The following is a 20,884-nucleotide window of genomic DNA, read 5'->3' on the forward strand; positions in this document are numbered from 1 at the left end:
AAGTCCATGGACAGCATGGACAAACTTAAGTGGTAGCCAAGGGCTCCCTGAGGCTGTGACTTTGGCCTTCCCCAGTCAAACCCTGGGTCCCCCAGTCACTGTAACCTTGGCTGTATTATCTGACCTCCCTGAACTTCAGCTTTCTTGCCTTTTAAAGGAAAGGCTGAGTCTAGCACAGTGCCTGGACCACTTCACAAATTCAAGCTCCTCCCCCTTCCCCTCCCAGGTGTCTGGGACACTCCTCCGCTCCTTCCTTGTCTCCACACTGAAGACAGTTGACCGTGCTGCCTGGGGTGATGCCAGTTCTTGGTTATTTGATATTGCCACACATCTGGTCTTATCACCAGTTATTGACTATAAGACTGGCGGCTTTCTGCTCCACCTGGCTCCTTCCTGCCAGGTGGCTTCCCCTGACGCACTTGGACAACGGTGAAGGGTTGGGCCAGGTCACCCAACGGCACCAGGCTTGTTGTGAATTTTTTTCTTTTTTCTTTCTTTATTTCCTTCCTTCCTACTTCCTTCCTTTCTTTCTCTTCCTCTTTTCTTCCCTTCCTTCCTTTCTCTCTCTTTTTTCCTTTCTTTTTCTTTCTTTGTATTCTAAGCTAAAGAGGAAAAATTACTGAAAAGACACATACATACCTATGTGCCTATATCAAACTTGCACAAGTTTGCAAAGTTAGAGCCTAGCTCCTCACTTCCTATAAATGTCCTGTCCAGTGTTCCCTCCCATAGCTTCTATGGTTCCCACTCCTCTTTTTAAGGCTTGTTTCTGTGTTCTACTTCTGCAGCCCATCTCCTAAATGCTGGGGCTCAGCCCTCTTTTTCTGTCAGGGTAGCCTTGACTACAGTCATACCCTACCAATTTCCCTTTGCCTCTGTCTGACTCAGGTCCCTGTTCTGCCCACAGATCTACATGTACAGCTGCCTCTAGAACATTTCTATTTGGTGGTTCCCTCCAACTCAAGCACACAACATGCATTGGTTGAACATTAAAGTCAAGCTCACACTGCCTCTTACGTAAAGATTGCCTTGCCTTGTTTCTGACCAAGACCATTCTTCATAAGAGGTAGTTATGATTATGCCTCTCCAATGATCAGAAGATTCTTCCGTGGCTCCCTACTGTCTGTGGACTAAAGTCCAGACTCCTTAGGCTATCATGAGCTATCAAGGCTCCTTAGCATCTGTAACCTTGTATACACAAAACAGAACTGTGAATCTCTACAGCCATGAATGCCTCTATATTTTGTGCCCCAGCCAATTGTCCTATTATGCAGATCTGGAAACCTAAACTGGGATCCTTCTTCTGATAATTCTAATTCCTTAGTGTTTCTTGACTGTAACCCCTATCTACCTGTATCCCACCACCATGAATGCAGTCATTTGCCTCCCTGGGAATACTGCACCTGCCTGAATGGGCCTATCATTCTCTATGGCACTTAAACAGATGTAGATCAGACTGGGCTCATCCTCTTAAAATTGATAAACTGTTTCGAGGCCGGGCTGGACCGATAGCCTCCGAAACAATACAGAGAAACCCTGTCTCATAAAAACCAAAAAAAAAATTGATAAACTGGTATCTATCTATCTAATTTATCATATATACATATATACATATATATATATAATATAATTTTTGAGACAATTTTGCCCAGACTGGCCTAGAACTCACTATGTGATCCAAGCTGGCCCCAAGTTTATGGTACTCCTGCTCCATTCTCCCAAGTATTAGGGTTACAAGATTGTGCCACTGCACCTACCCTTCAAATAGTTTTATTTTAATAAACACAACCAAAGATAAAGAGTTGTTTATACTAGGTCTAAAGTTATTAGCTAGGACAGTGAAAAAGACAGAGAACATATTTCACTGAAGTAGGAACTGAGAGAAGGATGTTCCGCCCCCTAGGAAACAAAGACCTGGGGTTATTCATTCAGTAAGCAAGAGGGTCCATTGCCATAGCGATCAGAAAAAAAAGCTTGAAAGTAGATCTCCCCAACTCTGAGGCCTTCCTTCTCCCCAGCTCCAGCTGCCTTGAGAAAGGCCAGAGTGCAGTTCAGTGGCCTATTGCTTGCCTGGCGTATAGGTGTTGGGTTCAATCCCCAGGACTGCAGGAAGACAGGGGGTAGGAAGGAAGAGGGAGAGATCAATGAATTCTCATGTCATTTGGAAGCCTTTTCTGACTACTGCTCCTTCCAGCCTATTTCTTTCATTTGTTCATTCTTCTCTTCCTTCCTTTTTGTATGTATGTGGGTACACATGTGAACCCCTTTTGTGCGGGCTTGTTTCATTGTACTGTCACTGTCGTTTTAGTCCTCTCTGAGCTCAGAAGGGGCAGTCTCCTGTGTGTGTCCAGGGTTGGGTGTAATGACCACTACACAGAGTCTGATGGATCACTGAGTGTCGAGGTCCCTCGGCTGCCTCTCCCATAGTTATCTTTGTCTGTGGTCCACTCTGAATCTGTCCTGCACAGCTCTGATCATATCTCCCCCGTGATCACAATATCTTCAGTGGCTCCGCATTGTCTGTGGAGTAAAGTCCAGACTCCTAGAATATGATGGCTGGCATTTGTCTCTGACCTTCCTACTTAGGCTTATAGCCCTCTACACCCGTCCCAGCACCAGGGTTCCTCCCACGCGGTGCTGACTGCTTCCTCAATACCCTGGACTTTCTCCCGCCGGATTATAGTTCTCCCTGTTACCCTTACCACGAATGCCCAGCCCAGCTGCCTTTGCCTCCTGCAGTTTTTCTGACCCTCAAGGTCTGCGTCCTCTTTCTTAAATTTAAACTTCCAGATCTGGAGCAGGACTTTCATATCCCTGTGGGTTTGGCCTTCTCATTGGGTCAGCTTTCTCTTTTTCCCCCACTTTGTTCCTTGTGCTTTCTGTCTGAGAGCACGGGTCTTCTCTGGCACCTTCAAATGAGGAAGCGCTTTTGTTTGTTTGTTTGTTTGTTTGTTTTTGTGATGCTGAGCCATTGTGCATGCTTTTTTCCCTACCTGTCTGCTTCTCATCCGTACCATTTTCTTGATACCATTCACAACAATCTGCAACAGCATAGGCATTTATTTTTAATAAAATAGGACGGCTTTTACTGTGGACATGTTAAACATACATAAACGGCAAAAAAACAACCCAATAACCTTTCTGTCATGTTGCCCCAGCTGTCATCAACATTTGGCCAGCCTTATTTCATTTCTTCCCTTCCTTCCTTTCTCCTCTTTTTAATAGACGTTCTTGCACTGACCTCAAGTAGGCATCAGATTCAACAGATAACCAAAGCTAGCCATGCACTCTTAACTGCTCCCCAGTGAGTGCCTGGCCTTTTCAGTGCTGAACTTCAAAACCAGGGCTTCAGGCGTGTACAACAAGATCTCTACCACACACGCCTTTCACCCTGCTTTTAAAGTTATTTCAGAACAGGCCTCTGGCATTACAAGTCAAATATTTCCTGAGAGCTGATGTATCTTACCCGTCCACATAGCTTAACATCTGGCTCTTAACAGATAAAAAATGTTAATTGAATCAGTTAATTAGATGAAAATATCATTCATCCACTCGCTCAAAAGTTTATTCAATGAAGACAGAACAAGCATCCCTGTTCTAGGCACTGGGGACAAACGCTAGTGGGAAGACACAGGAAGTGAGTGAATGAATGAAAATGGAATGTCAGAAGCGCCCATCGTGGTAAGCGCGCGACTCATTAAAACAGGTAAGGTGACAGCAAGTGATGAGGCAGCTGCTTGGCACCGGTGGTTTGGGAAAGCCCCTCTGAGAAGCGACCTTTAAGCTGAACTCAGAGTGGTGGGGAGCCAGCTGTTTGAAGTGGGAGAGCATTCCAGCTGTGAGGGAGAACCTTCCAGATGTGAGGAACGGAGACCTCTGACCCCACAGCTAGCCTGACTGAAAGAGCAGCAGAGCAGCATCCAGGCCAAGGCAGGCAGCTGGGGTTTGGATGTAGGTTTCTTGAAGCGCCATTAGAGGCTTTGAAACAGGAGCGCCATATAACCTGTTAAAAAGAGCATGCTAGCTGTGATGTGGGGAAGGAACCAGAAGGCTGTGGGGAGGCCATCCAAAGGGCAATGATGATGTCTGGAACTCAAGTGGCAGCAGTGGACATGGCAGACCCAGAAGACAGACGGTTTGGAAGAAGTATGCAGGTCTGGCTGATGCATGAGCGTCGTGGCTGTGAGGAAAGAGGTTGTGAGGGATCCTGAGAGGAGGAAGCTTCCTCTTGCAGAGGAAAGAGGCTTTGTGACGAGAAGAGGTCCCTTAGGAAGTGCCTTCCATTGCCCAGCAGGGCCAACACACGCACCAGGTGGAACCAGCTAGGCTTACACACTTTTATTCCACAGACTTTGGTTCCAGACCCAGGGTTCTCATCTATAAATGTGGAGTTCAGACGTGGCATGTAAAGGACAGGCAGTGTCTGTCACAGCTAAGGGGGAATGAACGTGAGTCCCTATTCACTGCTCCGCTCTGAAATACAGCCCTCTATCATCAGCCGCTGGTTAGAGCCAGCCTGGGCATTAGGTGACCTTTCCTTACTCCTCTGAGAGCATCACAGGCCCCAGGGAGAACCTGATTCATACCATGGCAAGGTGACTTCTGTCATCCCAGCACGAAGAGGGATCCCCACAAAAGGTCAGGGCAGCCTGCGCTACAGAATAAGGTCCAGCCTACAGAGTAGAGTAAGACCCTGTCTCAGAAGAGAAGGTGGAAGGAGGAGAGGGAAGGACAGCGCCAAAGAGTACCTGATTCACCCACACCTGGAAGATTTTTGGGCTTGTGGCATGCCACAGGAAGTGTGCAATGGAAGTTGAGTCCCATCTACTTAGGTAGAGATGTTATGAGAATAATGTGGTAGGAAGCTGAGGAGATGGCTTAGTGGGCAAGGTGATTGCCATACAACCATGGAGACCTGAGTTCAAATACCCTGAATCCACTTATAAACTGGGGGGGGGGGGATGCCTGTGGTCCTAAACTTCTATGCAGAGAAGGGAGGTGGAGACAAGAGAGCTCCCAGAAGCCCATGGGCCAGCTGGCCTGGCAAATGGAGTGCAAAAACAGCAGAGACCTTCTCTCAAACAAAGGTGGGACATGAGGCCTGACGGCCATAGTTGTCCTTTAGCCTAAACAAGCTAATGTGTTTAGGCAGTGCATGCACACACACGTTAGTAATAATAAGATAATAATAATAATAACAATATGACATGTCCTTGTCATCATAAAAGCTTTTTAGTTTTTAAAAATAATGAAGAGCATATGTCATTATCAACATGAAATATCTAGAAAAAAATGTTTTTAGTAAAAAATGTAAGGAAGATAGGCCATATAATAGTACACAGAAAATGAATCCAGTACCCAACTCTTTGTGTTGATTTGGCATGGAAGTCACTTTAGTAACACCTGGATTTTTTTCATTGTTTCTTTGTTGTTTTGTTTTGTTTCTGAGACAGAGCCTTGCAAAATAGGCCAGGCTGGCCTTAAACCTAGCAATCCTCCTGCCTTAGCCTCCTGAGGGCTGGGACTATAGGTAAGTATCAGCACACCTGGCTCTAATTTACATGTATATTGTCTGTCTGTCTGTCTGTCTGTCTCTATCCTAGGTCTGTCTCTTACTTCAGGTGCTGCTTCCACTTTCAGGCATGGGTCACTACTCCAGTTTCTTTGTCTTTTTTTGGTTTTTCAAGACAAGGTTTCTCTGTGACTTTGGTGGCTGTCCTGGAACTAGCTCTTGTAGACCAGGTCTCGAACTCACAGAGATCCTCCTGCCTCTGCCTCCCGAGTGCTGGGATTAAAGGCGAGCGCCACCACCGCCGACACCACTCCAGTTTCTAACCCTCTTTTTAAGATGTTCTTATTCACTAGACTAACTCTTGGGTGCTTTTGTTCTCCACTCTATCATTTGCTCTAACGGCTTACCTGCATTCTTGGAGTGCCAAGCCACGTGTTCCCAACAGGCCCCATGCAGGAAGATATGTCCTAGTGCCCATCCTGGGCACACGTACCACACATCCTCATTCCCAAAATAAACAGGCAGAGCATTTCCTCTTCCTAATGGGGAAGCAGAAGCTCCTGCTAAGCAGAGGGAAGGGTGAGCCCTGTCTAGACCATCATCCCAGGGGGAATTCTGTTCACACAGTTCCCCCATGGAAATCCCCAGGGCCTGCAGCAGCTCTGTTGACTCAGCCTAGCCTTTCTAACCCTGTCTCCAATCCCAGCATCCATCTGGGTGCAGGGATTCTCTGAAGGAGAGACTGGGTGCCATCTGTGTCTTTCAGTGAACTGTCAGAGGCAACCAGTTCCAAAGTAACCCTTTTCTCCTGTCTCTGGGGACAGCTGCAGGCTGGGGCATCACCTGTGGGGACTATAGGATGAGATGCCTTTTTATTAGAACAGGCTTCTGGCCAGTTTCTGTGTAAAAGCACCAACCAGAGACAATCTGGCAATGGCTGGTGACATTTGGGTGGCCATCACAGAGGGTGTATGCATGCTATTAGTATCTATAGGAAGAAACCTAGGATGCTGGTAGATACTCCACAATGAATAGGAGAGCAGAAAGCAAAGTTCACCCCTTCTCTGCTGCCACTTGGTAAAGCATTATGCAGGGGGAATGCCAGTACTGCTGAGGCTGGGAGAGCCCAGGCCAGGGTGTGCTCTGGGCTGTGTGCTTGCTAAGGAAAACAGCTCCAGAGAATCCAGGCTTGGGGATAACAAAACAGCAGGACCCACAGCCAGAAGAGTCCCCCAAGAAACAAAGCTAGTGTTTCCAAACTGATGGCTCTCACAAAACGTGTGCTGTGGCCAAGCATGATGGGTACTCAGGAGGATGAGGCAGAAGGAGCAGGAGTTTGAGGCCAAGGGGCTGGAGAAATGACTCAGCAGTTAAAAGCTCTAGTAGAGGACCCAGGTTCAATACCCAGCACTCACATGGCAGCTACCAACTGTCTGTAACTCCAGTTCTCGGAGATTCTGGCCTCCAAGGGTGCCAAGTAGGCATGTGATATACATACATACATGCAAAGAAAACACTCATGCACATAAAACAAAATAAATACATCTAAAAGGAAATGTGAAAGAGTTGGAAACCAGCCTGCACCACATAACCAGAATATCTCAAAACAAAAATAACATTGAAACATTGAAACGAAATAAATAAAAAGAAATGTGCGATGGTCCCGTGAGACGAGTCAGCTGGTAAAGGGGTTTGTCACCCAGCCTGACATCCTGAGTTTGATCCCCAGATACCACATGGTAGGAGAGAACTGACTCCTGAAAGCTGACCTCTGACCTCCACACACAGGACTTGGTACATGCCCAGTACACAAAAATAAATCTAAAGACTTTTAAAAGAAGAGTACGAGAAAAGTCAGAAGATAGAAGGAAGAAAAAATCTGGATTCTGTCTGCTAGTTTTGGTCTGATTCGGAGTGTTTGGTGACTAGAAGCACTCTGCCATCAGGGTTCCAGCAAATGAATGGGGTCTGGACTTGGTGTGTTGATTCTGTGATGGTCAGGGACCCGGAGCATCTGACAGTGTATCAACACAATACAGTCATCCCTGTCTGTGGTGGCCTGGCTCCAAACCTGCCACAGATGGTAAAACCCAAGAACACTCAAGTTCCTGATAGTGGAAAAGAAGGGTAGTAGTTTTCAGATAACCCACACACATCCTTTATTAATTCAACTGTATTTATCATTGTATGTGTACATGTGTGTGTGTGTGTGTGTATGTGTGTGTGTGCTCATACATGCATATTTGAGAAAGGGTCTTACTCTAGTTTACGCTGACCTGACACCCACTATATAGTCCCAGCTAGCTTTAAGTTCATGGACAGCCTCCTGCCTCAGCCTTCCAAGAGTTCTGATTATAGGCATAAACTGCCACTCCCCCAAAGTTCAAGCCCCAAAGTCTGCCAGCCCTGCCTATCCCTCTACAGCCTACCTGTTGGCCATTCAGCTTTTTATTAGACCAATCAGGTGTCTGAGGTAGGCAAATTAAAACAGCAACATATCTTTATATAATCAAACAAATGTAACACATCTTTGCCTAGTTAAAGTAATATTCCACAGTATAAACAAATGTACCACATCTTTACATAGTTAAACATTTCACAACATCAATGAAATTTAAATTCACTAGGTCAGCAATGAAAACATGACCCAGATTTTCCCCAACATTTTTCCTCCAAATCCCAGGCAGTTATTTGAGTTTTTTAATTGTTGTTGTTTATTTGTTTGTTTAATATTGGGTCTCAGGTAGCCTAAACTAGCCTCAAACTTGCCTTGTAGACAAGGATGATGCTGAACTTGTGGTCCTCCTGTCTCTGATCCTGAGTGCTGGAATTACAAGTATGTACCACCAGGTCAGGTTCATGCTGTATTGTCAATAGAATCCCTAGAGATTTGTGTATTCTAGGCAAACACTCTATTAACTGAGATACAGCCCAGACCTCTTCCTTATGTGGCTTTCTTAAGCCTACAGTAGGGTGCTTTGATCTGTCCCTTTCTTATGACTCTGTTGTCAAGATCTGATTTGGTTCAGTAAGTGCTCACCGAGTCTTCCCACATGCCTGGCTGCCAGGTGGCCCCTGTGGACAGTGTGCAGATGCTAATTTGGGACAACACTGGGGTTCTAAGGCTGAGAGCCCAAAGGTTGATGGTGGAAGAGGGTGGTGAATGATCGAGTGGGAGCTTGACTACAAGAAAGTGACTCAGGATTGAGACCATCAGAGCGTCCTTGGGCAAATGCTCCTGAGCTTGCGGGAGCTTGAGGGTTGGATCTCAGCCAAGAACTCAAGAACTAACTGTAGGTATCTTCCATGTAAAGGCGAATCCACTGAAATGGGCAAAATCAGAACAGAAGCCCCAAGGCTGGACTCTGAAGAGTAATTGGGTGAGGTGAGAGGGAACAAAAAAGTCTAGAAGTGAACCAGGTGTGTTCAAACCCAGCACTCAGGAGGCAGAGGTTTGAGGCCAGCCTGGTCTACAGAGAGAGTTCCAGGACAGCCAGGGTTACACAGGGAAACCCTGTCTCAAAAAAACTAAACTAACTAAGTGTCTCTCATTGGTAGAGCATATGCTTAGCATAGTAGATGGATGGATGGGTTAGGTAGCACAGGGAGAGAGAGGGTGGGGGGAGGGAGGTAGGGAAGGAAGGAAGGAAGGGAGGGAGGGAGGGAGGGAGGGAGGGAGGGAAACGATTTTAGAAACAGGAAGAAAACTAAGAAAGTTCCAATACAGTTCACAGAGGAGGGCTTTTTGTTTGACTTGACACTGATTGGCTAATTAAAATTTTTATTACATTTACTTATTTTATTTATGTCAGGTAGGTGGGCATGTTACAGGGCTAGAGAACAACTTTCCAACGTCAGTTCTCTCCTTCCACACGTGGGTCCCTGCTGTACAACAATCCCTGTGAAGATTTGCCGCTGTGATTGGTTTAGTAAGGAAGCTGACTGGCCAATAGCTGGACAGGATAAGGTTAGGTGGGGAAAACAGACTAAGGACACTAGGAAGAAGGGCGGAGTTAGGGATGTTTAGAGAGACTCAGAAAGAAGCAAAATGACCGTCCTACGTTGAAAGACGGTACCCCCTCATGGCAGAGGGTAGATTTAAAATGTAAGAGTTAGTTAGTAGCAAGTCTGAGCTATTGACCCATCATTTATAATTAATAGTAAGCCTCTTTGTGGCTATTTGGGAACTGATGGACCAAAAAGAAAAGTCTGCCTACAGGTCCCAGGAAATCAAATTCAAGATCTCAGGCTTGGTGGCAAGCACCCTTACCTGTTGATACACCCATGATTCACTGTTTTGTTTTTTTTCAGACAGGAGGTCTTACTATGTAGTCCAGACTGGCCTTAACCTTGATTTGTTTTGGGGGCTTGCTTTGTTTTGTTTGTTTTAGAAAATTCTCATATAGCCAAAGCAAGACTTGAATTCCTGATCCTACTGCTTCCACCTCTCAACTCCTGGAATCATAGGCATGTGCCCCTATGCCAGATGGTGATGCGATTGTTGATGATGATGATCTGGTGCTGAGAACCAAACCCAGGGCCTTTAACATGACAGGCAAGAGATCTCGTGGAGCTGCATACCTAGTTGTTACTTTTTTTTCAAGGGACAGTTCAAATACATCAAAGCTCCATAGGATGAACACTAAGAAAAGGACCCTATGATAGAGGGTGACCAGTCATGCTAATTTGCCCAAGGATGTCTAAGTTTTAGCCCCTGTGGTGGCTGTTCTTGGTTGTCAATTTGACTACACTTGGAATTAACTAAAACCCAAGCAGCCAAGTATGCCTTGGGGGATTTTTCTTAATTAAACCATTTGAAGTGAGGAGACACACCCTAAATCTGACCTTTTGAGGTGGGAAAATACACCTTAAATCTGGACCACACATTCTGGTGGCAGCGCACATAACAGGACATGGGAGAAAGGAGCTTGCTCTCTTTGCCTGCTTACCCTTGCTCTCGCTGGCAAGCAAGAGCCTACTTCTTCAGGGTTCTGGCATATAAATAATTCCTGTGTGTGTGTGTGTGTGTGTACGTACTCGCGTGCATGTGCACATGCCTATATAAATGTATATTCATTCTATCAGTTCTGTTCCTCTAGAGAACCCTGATGAACAGAGCTCTGAAGGTTCCACATCCTAGGAAATATCCCAGTCCTAGGCAAACAGGATGGTGCAGATGCATGCATCTTCTTCTAGATAATAAGCCGTCTAAAACACACCACAGTTAAGTGAATCAGACTCTGCCTCTGCCACATCCTCTGGGCATGACCGTGGCCCAGACATAGGCCAAGGTCAATAAACTGAGCTAGTTGGATGCAGTCTTTGAAAACCTTTGATCACTTTTGAGGTTTTTGGCCTGGAAGCATTTCCTATCATAAAAGTGAGTTTGTCGAGGTCATGCTGGGTTCAGGTACTGTTTTTCTAAATTGCCTCTGTGCAAGTGATTGCTTTTATTGGAAGCCAAGCTGTGAAGATAGAGTTGATGGCCTTTCAGAAAGGAGAGTATGTTTCTAAATGGACATACATGATAGGGATATATCAAGGAAAGTCAGCTCACTCTATCAAAGAGAGAAGGCCAATTAGCAGACACTGCAATAGTGTAGGGGACCACAAGGAACATCTGTGGCAACTTCTGGGGCCCATACCCCTTCTGAAGACCAAGGGTATTTGGTATTGTGTTGTTAGCCAGCATCACAAAGATCCTCCTGTTCTGTCTGCAGTTTACAAATGAGGGGAAACGGAACAGTTTTCCCATGTATGTATGTATGTATGTGTGCATATATATACATCCCTTAAAAAATGCTTCTGTGTCTGCCCACTTCTCCTAAGTTGAGTCCCAAAGCTGGCAGGCTGTGGGTCAGTTCAGCCTGCAGATGTGTTTTAGTTGGCCTACCAGGTGTTTTTGGAATGTTTAGTTCATTGCCAGAGTTTAACATGCAGGAGATCGCACATAAAAAAGTCTGAATTTCCTGCTTCTCTTGAAAAGGGGGGTGATCTGAGGACTTTGGGGTATGAGCACCTGGGAGCAGTCAGTGGGGGCTGGGAAGCGGCTGCACTATTGGGTGCCTCATTCCCACCTGGCTGGCTGTTTTCCTTCCCTGTTACCTATGAGCCACAGAGAATGAGCTTCCAGAATGCCTCAGCCATTAGTTCTGAGCCACTTGTCTTGACCTGTTTCCAGGTCTGCATCCCAACATGTTCCAAAACCTTGCAGGTTCTGACGTCATGACTGATTTCCTGTTTGAGGATTCGACTCATCCCCCACTGTCCGGATGCCTGGCACTGCTCCCTCAGTAACCTGTGCTTCCTGTCCACCCCACCCCTGCCCCTCTAGACCAGAAGACTCCCCCAGTCCTTTGCTGCTGGCAGCTGCAGGAATCCAGCCACAGGCATCTCACTTCCTTTGCTTTTGTATCCGCCCTTGGTAGTACTTCCCAGGCCCCGTTTCTTTTAGACTTTACCTGGTTGCTGATGTCCCAACTTTCTCTCCGTTTCTGTCTTTGAAATCATCTCTTGGACTTGACCACAAAGTTCAGCTCTTCTTGTCTTATAACATGGCACCTCCCAAAATGCACCTTACCCTTGGTTTGTGCCTCTTTCTTAGAAGATCTCCGACTATTGAGGTGGCTCTGGGCCTTAGTAAAAAAGGCAGCAAATAGAGCGATGCTGGCTACTGTACCAAACAAATCCCACACATTTCGACATCTTCCCATAATGAAAACCTATTACTTAAGCACATCAGAGTCGAATGCACAGTTTCCCTAGCCTGGAATTGTACTAGTCCATTTCCTATTGTTATAGCAGAGCACCTGAGATTGAGTCATCTACAAAGAAAAGAAGTTTATGGCTCATGGTCCTGGAGGCTTAGGAAGACCAAGAGCGTGATGGCAACTTCTGGAAAGGGGCAATCATACTTCAGTTTGTGGAAGGAAAGCAAGCAGGTATACAGACACTTGCAGAAGTAATGAGGCAGGGAAGCTAGCTTGACTTCTAACAACCTCTCATGAAAAATACATGCATTCCTCTAACAACATAATCACTTCTCAGGAGCCCCGCCTCCAACTCCAACACAGTAGCAATCTATCAGAAATGTCAAAATGGCAAATGGGTTGTGTTGTGTTTGGGGTTTTTTTTTTGCTTGTTTGTTTGTTTTGGTTTGTTTGAGATAGGGTTTCTCTGTACAGTCATGGCTGTCCTGAAACTCACTCTGTAGACCAGGCTGACCTCTAACTCATGGAGATCCATCTGCTTCTGCCTCCAGAGTGCTGGAATTAAGGGTGTGCACCCCCCTGCCAGCTAATTCTTTTCTTAGTTTTTATTTATTTATTTAATTTAAACATTTTGTTTTGTTTTGAGGCAAGTTCTCAGGCTGATCTCACTATGCATCTGAGGTTGACTTTGAACCCCTGATCCTCCTGTCTCTATATCCCAAAATGCTAAGATTACAGTCGTTTGTCATGGCTGCTCCCAGATCTCTCAGCATGAGTTTTGGAGAGCACAACCCTTATTCACAGTATAACAAAAGACTCCACCCAGACTCTGGTCACCGAGAGCCTGGGAGTTCTTTTTATTCAGTCGATAGGTAGCCAGAACGAGAGCAAATAATAGCTCTGCTCGTAGCTCAGTAATGGAGTCCTTGCATAGGCAAAGCCCTCAGGACATCCTCAACGGCACACCAGGCAAACGTAATCTCATCACCTCCTCACCCAGGCTTATGGTTCACATTCACCCAGCTGTGGTGGGACAGCCTATAATCCCAGCCCTCTGGCTCAGGGCAAGCCTGGGCTATGTAGTGAGTGAGACCCTGTCACAAAACAAAACAAAACAAAAACAAAAACAAAAACAAAAGGAGGGCATGATGAGTACCTCCTATCTGGGCAGGGACACACGTCATTTTTGCTGACACCCCTTTGGTAAAAGCTACTTACATATCCCCCCCAGAATGCAAGAAGCAGGAAGTAGAGTCTGTAGTGAGACCTTCAGTGACACGGCCTGTCATGGAAGGAAGGATCTGGGTTTTGAGTGGCAGCACTGCATCCAAGCAGAGGCACCTAGCAGGCTCTCTGGCTGATGCTAGCTCCCATTCGGAGTGGAAAGGAAATGATATGTTTCCCCCAGCAATAGAAGTAGTCAAAAACTTCCATAGCAACTGGCAGAAATTTAGATCAGCCACTGGGGAAAGAGAGGTGGGGGACTTTGTCAGCTGTCACAACTGGAAGTTCAGGTGGCTAAGGTGGCCTCAAGTATAATTGGATCCAGCACCCAGCATGAGTGCCAGGTCTCTCTCTTTCTCTATTGCTCTAATCTTTGCTGGGCCCAGGCTCTATCCTGCTGCTGGTTTTCTCCACACGACACGGAAGACAGGTGACAGCTACCCCATCACCGTGTTCCAACTCTGTGCTGCTCTCACAACTAAAAGTTCCTCCTCCTTCAGCTCCAAGTTTAAGTTCTCTTTAATACATTTTTATAATTAGCGTGTGTGTGTGTGTGTGTGTGTGTGTGTGTGTGTGTGTGTGTGTGTGTGTGTAGAGGTCAGAGGACAACTTTTTGGAGCTGACTCTCTCCTTCTGCTTTTACATGTTCCAGGGATTAAAGTCAGGCTGCCAGCCTTATACAGCAAGCACCTTTACCCTCTAAGCCTTCACACAGTGCCCAGCTCCAAGTTTTAGAAACCACCTGACAGGGGTCATACATCTACCAAGGAGGCAGGTGAACCCCCAGCATCCTCACCTTTCCCATCACAATGAAGGACAGGCCAGACAAAGCACTAAACATGGGGCTGGAGAGATGGCTCAGCAGTTAAGAGCACTGGCTGCTTTTCCAGCACCCACATGACAGCTAATAACTGTCTCTAGCTCCATGATCTGACACCCTCACACAGACATATATGCAGACAAAACACCAACGCACATAAAATAAAAATAAATTATATATAAAAACAACATTAAACACCTGGCACATGAAGCAGACATCCCTGACGAAGTCATTGCCCAGCCCAGAGTCCAGTCCTCACTGCTGGTCCTAGGAACAGCCCTCTGATTATGATGCAGTCACTATGCGTGATCTTAGTTACAGCTGCAGTTTCCAGAAGGTGTGATAGCCAGCTTTCAGTCGCTGAAAGACAGAAAGGTCTATTTGGGCTCATGGTCTCAGAGGGTTCAGTCCATAGTCGCTTGGCTCCATGTAGGACAGGCTGGCCTATGCTGGTGGGACATCACAGAACAAAGCTGCTCACCTCACAGCAGCCAGAAGCTCAGAGAGCTGGTCAACTGGGAGCTGGGACAAGAGTTCAAAGTTATATTCCACATCAGGCATTATCACTACTTTCCAATAACAGCTTTGGCTAAGGAGAGCTTCAAACACATGACTCTGACCATTCCAGATCCAAACTATAACAAAGGCTTAGTAAAACCTTCATGGTTTTCTGAGGCCTCACCAGATCTAAACAAAGCCTATTGATAAGAAAAAGTTTCACCAAATGGATATCATTTCCATAATAAAATATCATTGGGAATTCCACAGTTTTCATGCAGGAGTTTACTTCAAATACAGCCAACCGATAATTATTAAGCATCTATGAAGTACCAAGTTGGTAGTCAGGTGTTACACCTACAATAATGGCTAAATTCAAGATCTCTGTAGTTTCAAACTTATGGACTTTTCTATATAAAGAAACATAGACTTGTGCTGGAGAGATGGCTCAGTGGTTAAAAGCTCTGGCTGCTCTTCCAGAGGACTGGGGTTCAATTCCTAGTACCCACATGGAAGCTCAAGACTGTCTGTAACTCCAGGGGTTTTCCTACAACTCACAGAGACATACATGTAGGCAAAATACCAACACACATGAAATAAAAATAAATTATTTTTAAAAGAAAAGAAACATAGTTGCAGTAAGATGTGATACCAAGACCAGGCATTTAAAGCTGTGTGACAACAGTATGGTTGCCCACATCTATAGTTCCGGACTCTGAGGTAGAGGCAAGAGTACTTGCAGAACGTTCCAGGTCAGCCTATCTGTCTTCAAAGACCAATACATAAATAAATAAATTTGTTCCATGTAAGAGGAGAGGAGATCTCACTACGTGACACCCAGCACCATCTTAGGACTGCAGAATCCTCACCAACAAGACGGTTGCTTTACTTATTGCTCTGTTTCTATGAAGAGACATCATGACCACAACAGCTCGTAAGAGAAAGAGCATTTAACTGGAGGCTTGCTTACAGTTTCTGAGGCTTAGTCCATTATCATCATGGTGTGGAGCGTGGTGGCACCAGAGCAGTATCTGAGAACTTTACATCCTGAACTACAGGCAGGGTAGAGGGAAACTGGACCTGGCATGGGCTTGTGAAACCTCAAAGCCCACCCTGAGTGACGCACTTCCTCCAACAAGGCCACACCTCCTAAACCTTCTAATCCTTTCAAAGACTTCCACTCCCTGGTGACTAAGTATTCAAGCATGTGAGCCAATGGGAGTCATTCTTAATTCCAACCAACATAAAGGCCCTTGCCCAATCTCGCTCCTCTGTCTTGCATCTCCAGAACTGTGACCTGAGTAACCCTTTATTCTTTGCAAATTAGTCTGTAGTGTTTAATTATAGCAACAGAGAGCAGACCAAGAATGAGAGGAATTTCTGACAGGTTCAAGAAAGGATGATAAGAATCAGCAGCTAACAGTAGCCAGGCCATCTTAGAAACCATGAGGTATGACCAAGCACTTCTGGAGTGTAGGCACTAAGGGCATGAGATCTTTCCGTGTGTCCTATGGGCACTAGCAACCCTCTAAAGCTACTGGGGCTTAATTAGAGAATTCTTTCCATGAATGCTTATCTCTGCTTTTTTCCTTAGGTAATAGCAATTGTTTTATAATTACAGAAACTTACTTTATATTTACAAATGACACTGTGCAAAGCAAGGAAATTTGTACAGTTTAGCTCTTGGGATTTTAAGTAAGCTGCTTTGTTCATTTTGATGTTTTGAGATGGTCTCCCTATGTAGCTTGGCTTGGCTTTAGATTCACCACCCTCCCACCTCTGCATCCAGAACACTGGGATCACTAGCATGTCTAGCAGTAAAGTTTTTATTTTGGAATTTTATTTACAGAAAAGTTTTATTTACAGAAATGCTACTAATGTTAGCAGTTTCATATCACCGTGCTGCTGTTTCTGTCAAAACCAAGGAACCAACATGTTACCGTTAGCTCATTAATTTACTCTGATTTCACTTGTTCATCTCCTAATGGTGTGTGTGTGTGTGTGAGTGTGTGTGAGTGAGTGTGTGTGAGTGTGTGTGTGAGTGTGTGTGAGTGAGTGTGTGTGTGTGTGTGTAATCCAAAATACCGCCTTGTATTTATGGCTTTTGCCTTTTGAAGATGGGTAATCACCAGGCACGGGTCAGCTCAGCTTTTCTCCTCACTGCCAGTGTTCTAGACATTTCACGGTTCATTAACACTCCCACTAGAGTGTGAGCAAAGGAAGGAAACAGTTTTAAAATGCAAATGAGCCAAATGTTGTCATGTATTCATTTGCAACAGTCAGTTCAGTTGCTAATAAGGCCAAGGTTATTGGTTTTGAAAGAGGCAGCTGGCTTAGCAATGTCAAGGGAAAATTTTGTCCTGTGGCCATTATTTGCGCCTCGAATTCTGTGCAAATCTTTTGGCACAGTGAGGTGACAGTGAAAGCACCACCTTCCCTGTCACCTGGCCACTCAGAGTGTGGGCTGTGGGCAGAATGTAGACTCTCAGGCCCTGCCCAGGCCCAGCAACCGGAAGCTGGGCTTTAGCATGAGTCTCAGGTGTTTAAGAACAACAGCTAAGATGTTTATGATCTTGACTGAGAACCAGCCCTCCACAGAGACTGGTGATGGTTCAAAAGTGAAAATTAATTAGCTAAGTAATTAGTTAGTTAACTAATTGATTGAGCTGGGGTTGTAACTCAGTGATGGAAGGCTTGCCTAGCATGCTCAATGCCCCAGATTCTAATCTCAACATCTCCTTCCACTCCCCATCCAAAAACAGTTTTATAAAAAGAAATTCTATCAAGAACCATCATAGGATATGCAATCTAGTAGAGAAGAGCATCGACAATTGCCTTCGTCAAACTTTTTTTTAAAAGATTTATTTATTTATTATGTATACAGTGTTCTGCCAGCATGTAGGCCTGCATGCCTGAAGAGGACAGCAGATCTCATTACAGATGGCTGTGAGCCATCATGTGGGTACTGGGAATTGAACTCATGACTTCTGGAAGAGCAGCCAGTGCTCTTAACCTCTGAGCCATCTCTCCAGCCCATAGTCAAACTTTTGATGTTGTGACAAATACCGGAGAACACAGTTTCAGGGAGAAAGGGTTCATTTTGATTCGCTGTAATTTTGACTTGCCTTTCATAGGTCTCAATCCACCATAATAGGGAGGCATAGTGGAATCTGGTATCACTTATAGTGACAGCTTAGAAGCATTTGAGGGTAGAGTGGGGTAGGAGGGAAAGGGAGAGAAAGGGACAGAGGGAAAGACAGAGCTCACTGGGACAGGAAACAGCCTCCAAAATGTCCAAAGACGTTTCTACCTGCTAGGGACCAATGCTTTAGTTTGTAAGCCTTTGTGGGGACATTTAATGTGCAAACCAAAACAACGATGATCTTGAGGACAATGTGATGACGGGATTCTACTAGGAAACAAAAAGAGGCTAATCTTTTTTTTTTAGATTTATTTTAAGTGTGTGCATATGTGAGCACATGAGTGCATACAACGTGAATGCAGGTGCCCACAGAAGTCAGAGAGGAAATCAGATTCCATTGACCTCGAATTACAGGCAGTTGGTGAGTCACCCAACTCGGGTGCTGAATACCAAATCCAAGTCCTTTAGAAGAGCCATTCATGCTCTTAACCACCAAATGTCTCTCCAGTCAACCCCAAAGAGGATAATCTTTTTCTTTTTTTTCTTTTTTCTTTTTTTTTTTTTTTTTGGTTTTATGAGACAGGGTTTCTCTGTATTGTTTTGGAGGCTGTCGGTCTAGCCTGGCCTCCAACTCACAGAGATCCGCCTGCCTCTGCCTCCCGAGTGCTGGGATTAAAGGCATGCACCACCACCGTCCGGCTCAGAGAGGCTAATCTTGATCCCTGGCCTTCCACAGAGTGGAAGCTCATACCTGAGCTCAAGAACGGTAAGACTTAACCAGCTGAAAGGGAAATAGTATATGGGGTCAGGGTGGAGAAAAGCAAGTAAAAGACCAAGGGAAGTCACTATGTGTCCTGGGATCCGCACAGGCTCCCGTCTCAATACAGCGTCAAGGGCCAGCCCTGGAGGGTTTGATGAGGGCTGTGTGCAGATTTCCCTCTGTGTCTGCCAGCTCCATCAACATATATTATTGAGTAGCAACTAGACGCTGGGTTCTACGCGAGGTGTTGGAGACGTGGGAAATAAATATCATAGTTCCACTAGAGATGCGACACCAGTCTAGGCCTCTTAGATACTGTGGTTTTCTTAGATACTGGAGGGAAGAGGCAGTCATGTGTCCCAGGCACTGGACACAGAGCTGCAGGGTGTAGCATTGGCCCTGCAGGGTTTGAGATTTGCTTTGACTCAGTTCCTCCTTAGTTTTCTTCCACTTTTGAAGACTTATATTCCTATTTTTTAACTATGTATATTTATGTGCGAGTACGCACATGAGTGCAAGTACCCTTGGAGGCCAGAAGAAGTAGCTGGATCCTCTGGAACTGTAGTTACACGCAGCTGGGAACCACCAGATGTGTACTTGGAACCAAACTCGGGTCCTCTGCAAAAGCAGTGTGTGGTCTTAATCACTGAACCTAGTCTGCATTTTAAAAATCGAACTGTTTATTTACTACTGTAAGGTAGGATGGTGCAACTTGTTCCCTTTACTTTTACCCCTGAAAGGGAATTTAGGACCCGCATGTGTTCATAAGTGTGGCGTGTAAGGATGCATGTACCCAGGCATGTGTATGCATGTGCTTGTGGAGGTCAGAGATCAACCCTGAGTATCATCCCCCAGGAACTCTCCTTTTTGATTACTGTTTTTGTTGTTATTTTTTCCTCCTAATGAATATCTCTGGAAAAGTAACACAAGAGACCAAGCTTGTATTCAGACAGAGTCAATGTGTCAAGTGTTTAGGGACAATGAAAGGGGGTCCCAGCTATAGCATTCCATAATAAAGGTATATAAGGCAGAACGTGCTGCTAAGGTCAACACTGGACATGTCATAGGAGGCATGACTGGGCAAGCATGGTGGTGCCCCACCACAATCCCAGCACTTGAGAGGCTGAGGCATGAGGACTTGCGCTAAAGGTCAGACTGGGTTATATATCGAGACCCTGTCAAACAACCAAAGCCAAAACTAAGGCTATTACTTCAACAGCATTCTCCTGTAGGTGGAATTTTCTTTGGGCCTCCAACCAGCTCCCAAATAAAGACATGGAGACTTACTATTAATTATAAATGCTCGGCCTTAGCTTAGGCTTGTCCCACTAGCTCTTTTAACTTAATTTAGCCTGTTTCTATTCATCTATGTTTTGCCTGGAGGTTTTCTACCTTTCTTTCATTCTGTATGCCCTACTTCCCTGCTTCCTCCATGCCTGGCTGGCATCTCTTTTTATGTCTTCCCCAAGTCTTAATTCCTCCTTCTACTTAGTCTTCCTGCTCAGAAGTCCAGCCTATACCTCCTCCCTTGTTATTGGATACTCAGCTTTTTATTAGATCAATCATGTGCCTTACACAAGCAAGGTAAAACCAACATCTTTACATAATTAAACAAATGAAACACATTTTTATATAGTTAAACAAATGCAGCACATCTTTACATAGTTAAACAAATATTCTGCCACATTCTCCCAATGTTTGGGTATGGCAGGTCACTTTGTACTACCAAGGTCACTCTTACTGACTTTACCTGTATGCAAGTACGTAACTTCAGATTATGTAAAAAAACTGTCTCTGTCTCTCTCTCTCTCACACATACACACACACACATACACACAGTGTATTTAAAGAGCTGGGTTCATCATGCTCTCTTTTCCCATCTCTGATTTTTTTCCTTCACAGAAGCTGAGCTGCAATGACAGACAAGGTACTGGATCTGACTGACTCCTAGCATCCATTCTCTTCTTTTTGCGCCGCTTTCTATTTCTCTAAACTGTGTTTCTCAGACCTCCTGACAGTTAGGGATCTAGAGGAAGGAAGCTCTAGCAAACTAGATGCTCGCATTAAAAGGCAGAAGGAGATCAAGTCAGGCGCTCCCTCCCTATGGAACGCTGGCCACATCAGGGGACATGGGAACCCAAAGCAGCAGTGTTCCAGGGTGCTGTTCCAGATTAACGTGTGTAAGGTAGAAACTTGGCTGAGGGGGTGGAGGTGGGAC

The sequence above is a fragment of the Mesocricetus auratus genome, unplaced genomic scaffold (genome assembly GCF_017639785.1).
Source record: "Mesocricetus auratus isolate SY011 unplaced genomic scaffold, BCM_Maur_2.0 Super-Scaffold_15014, whole genome shotgun sequence".
In the NCBI taxonomy this organism is placed as follows: Eukaryota; Metazoa; Chordata; class Mammalia; order Rodentia; family Cricetidae; genus Mesocricetus; species Mesocricetus auratus.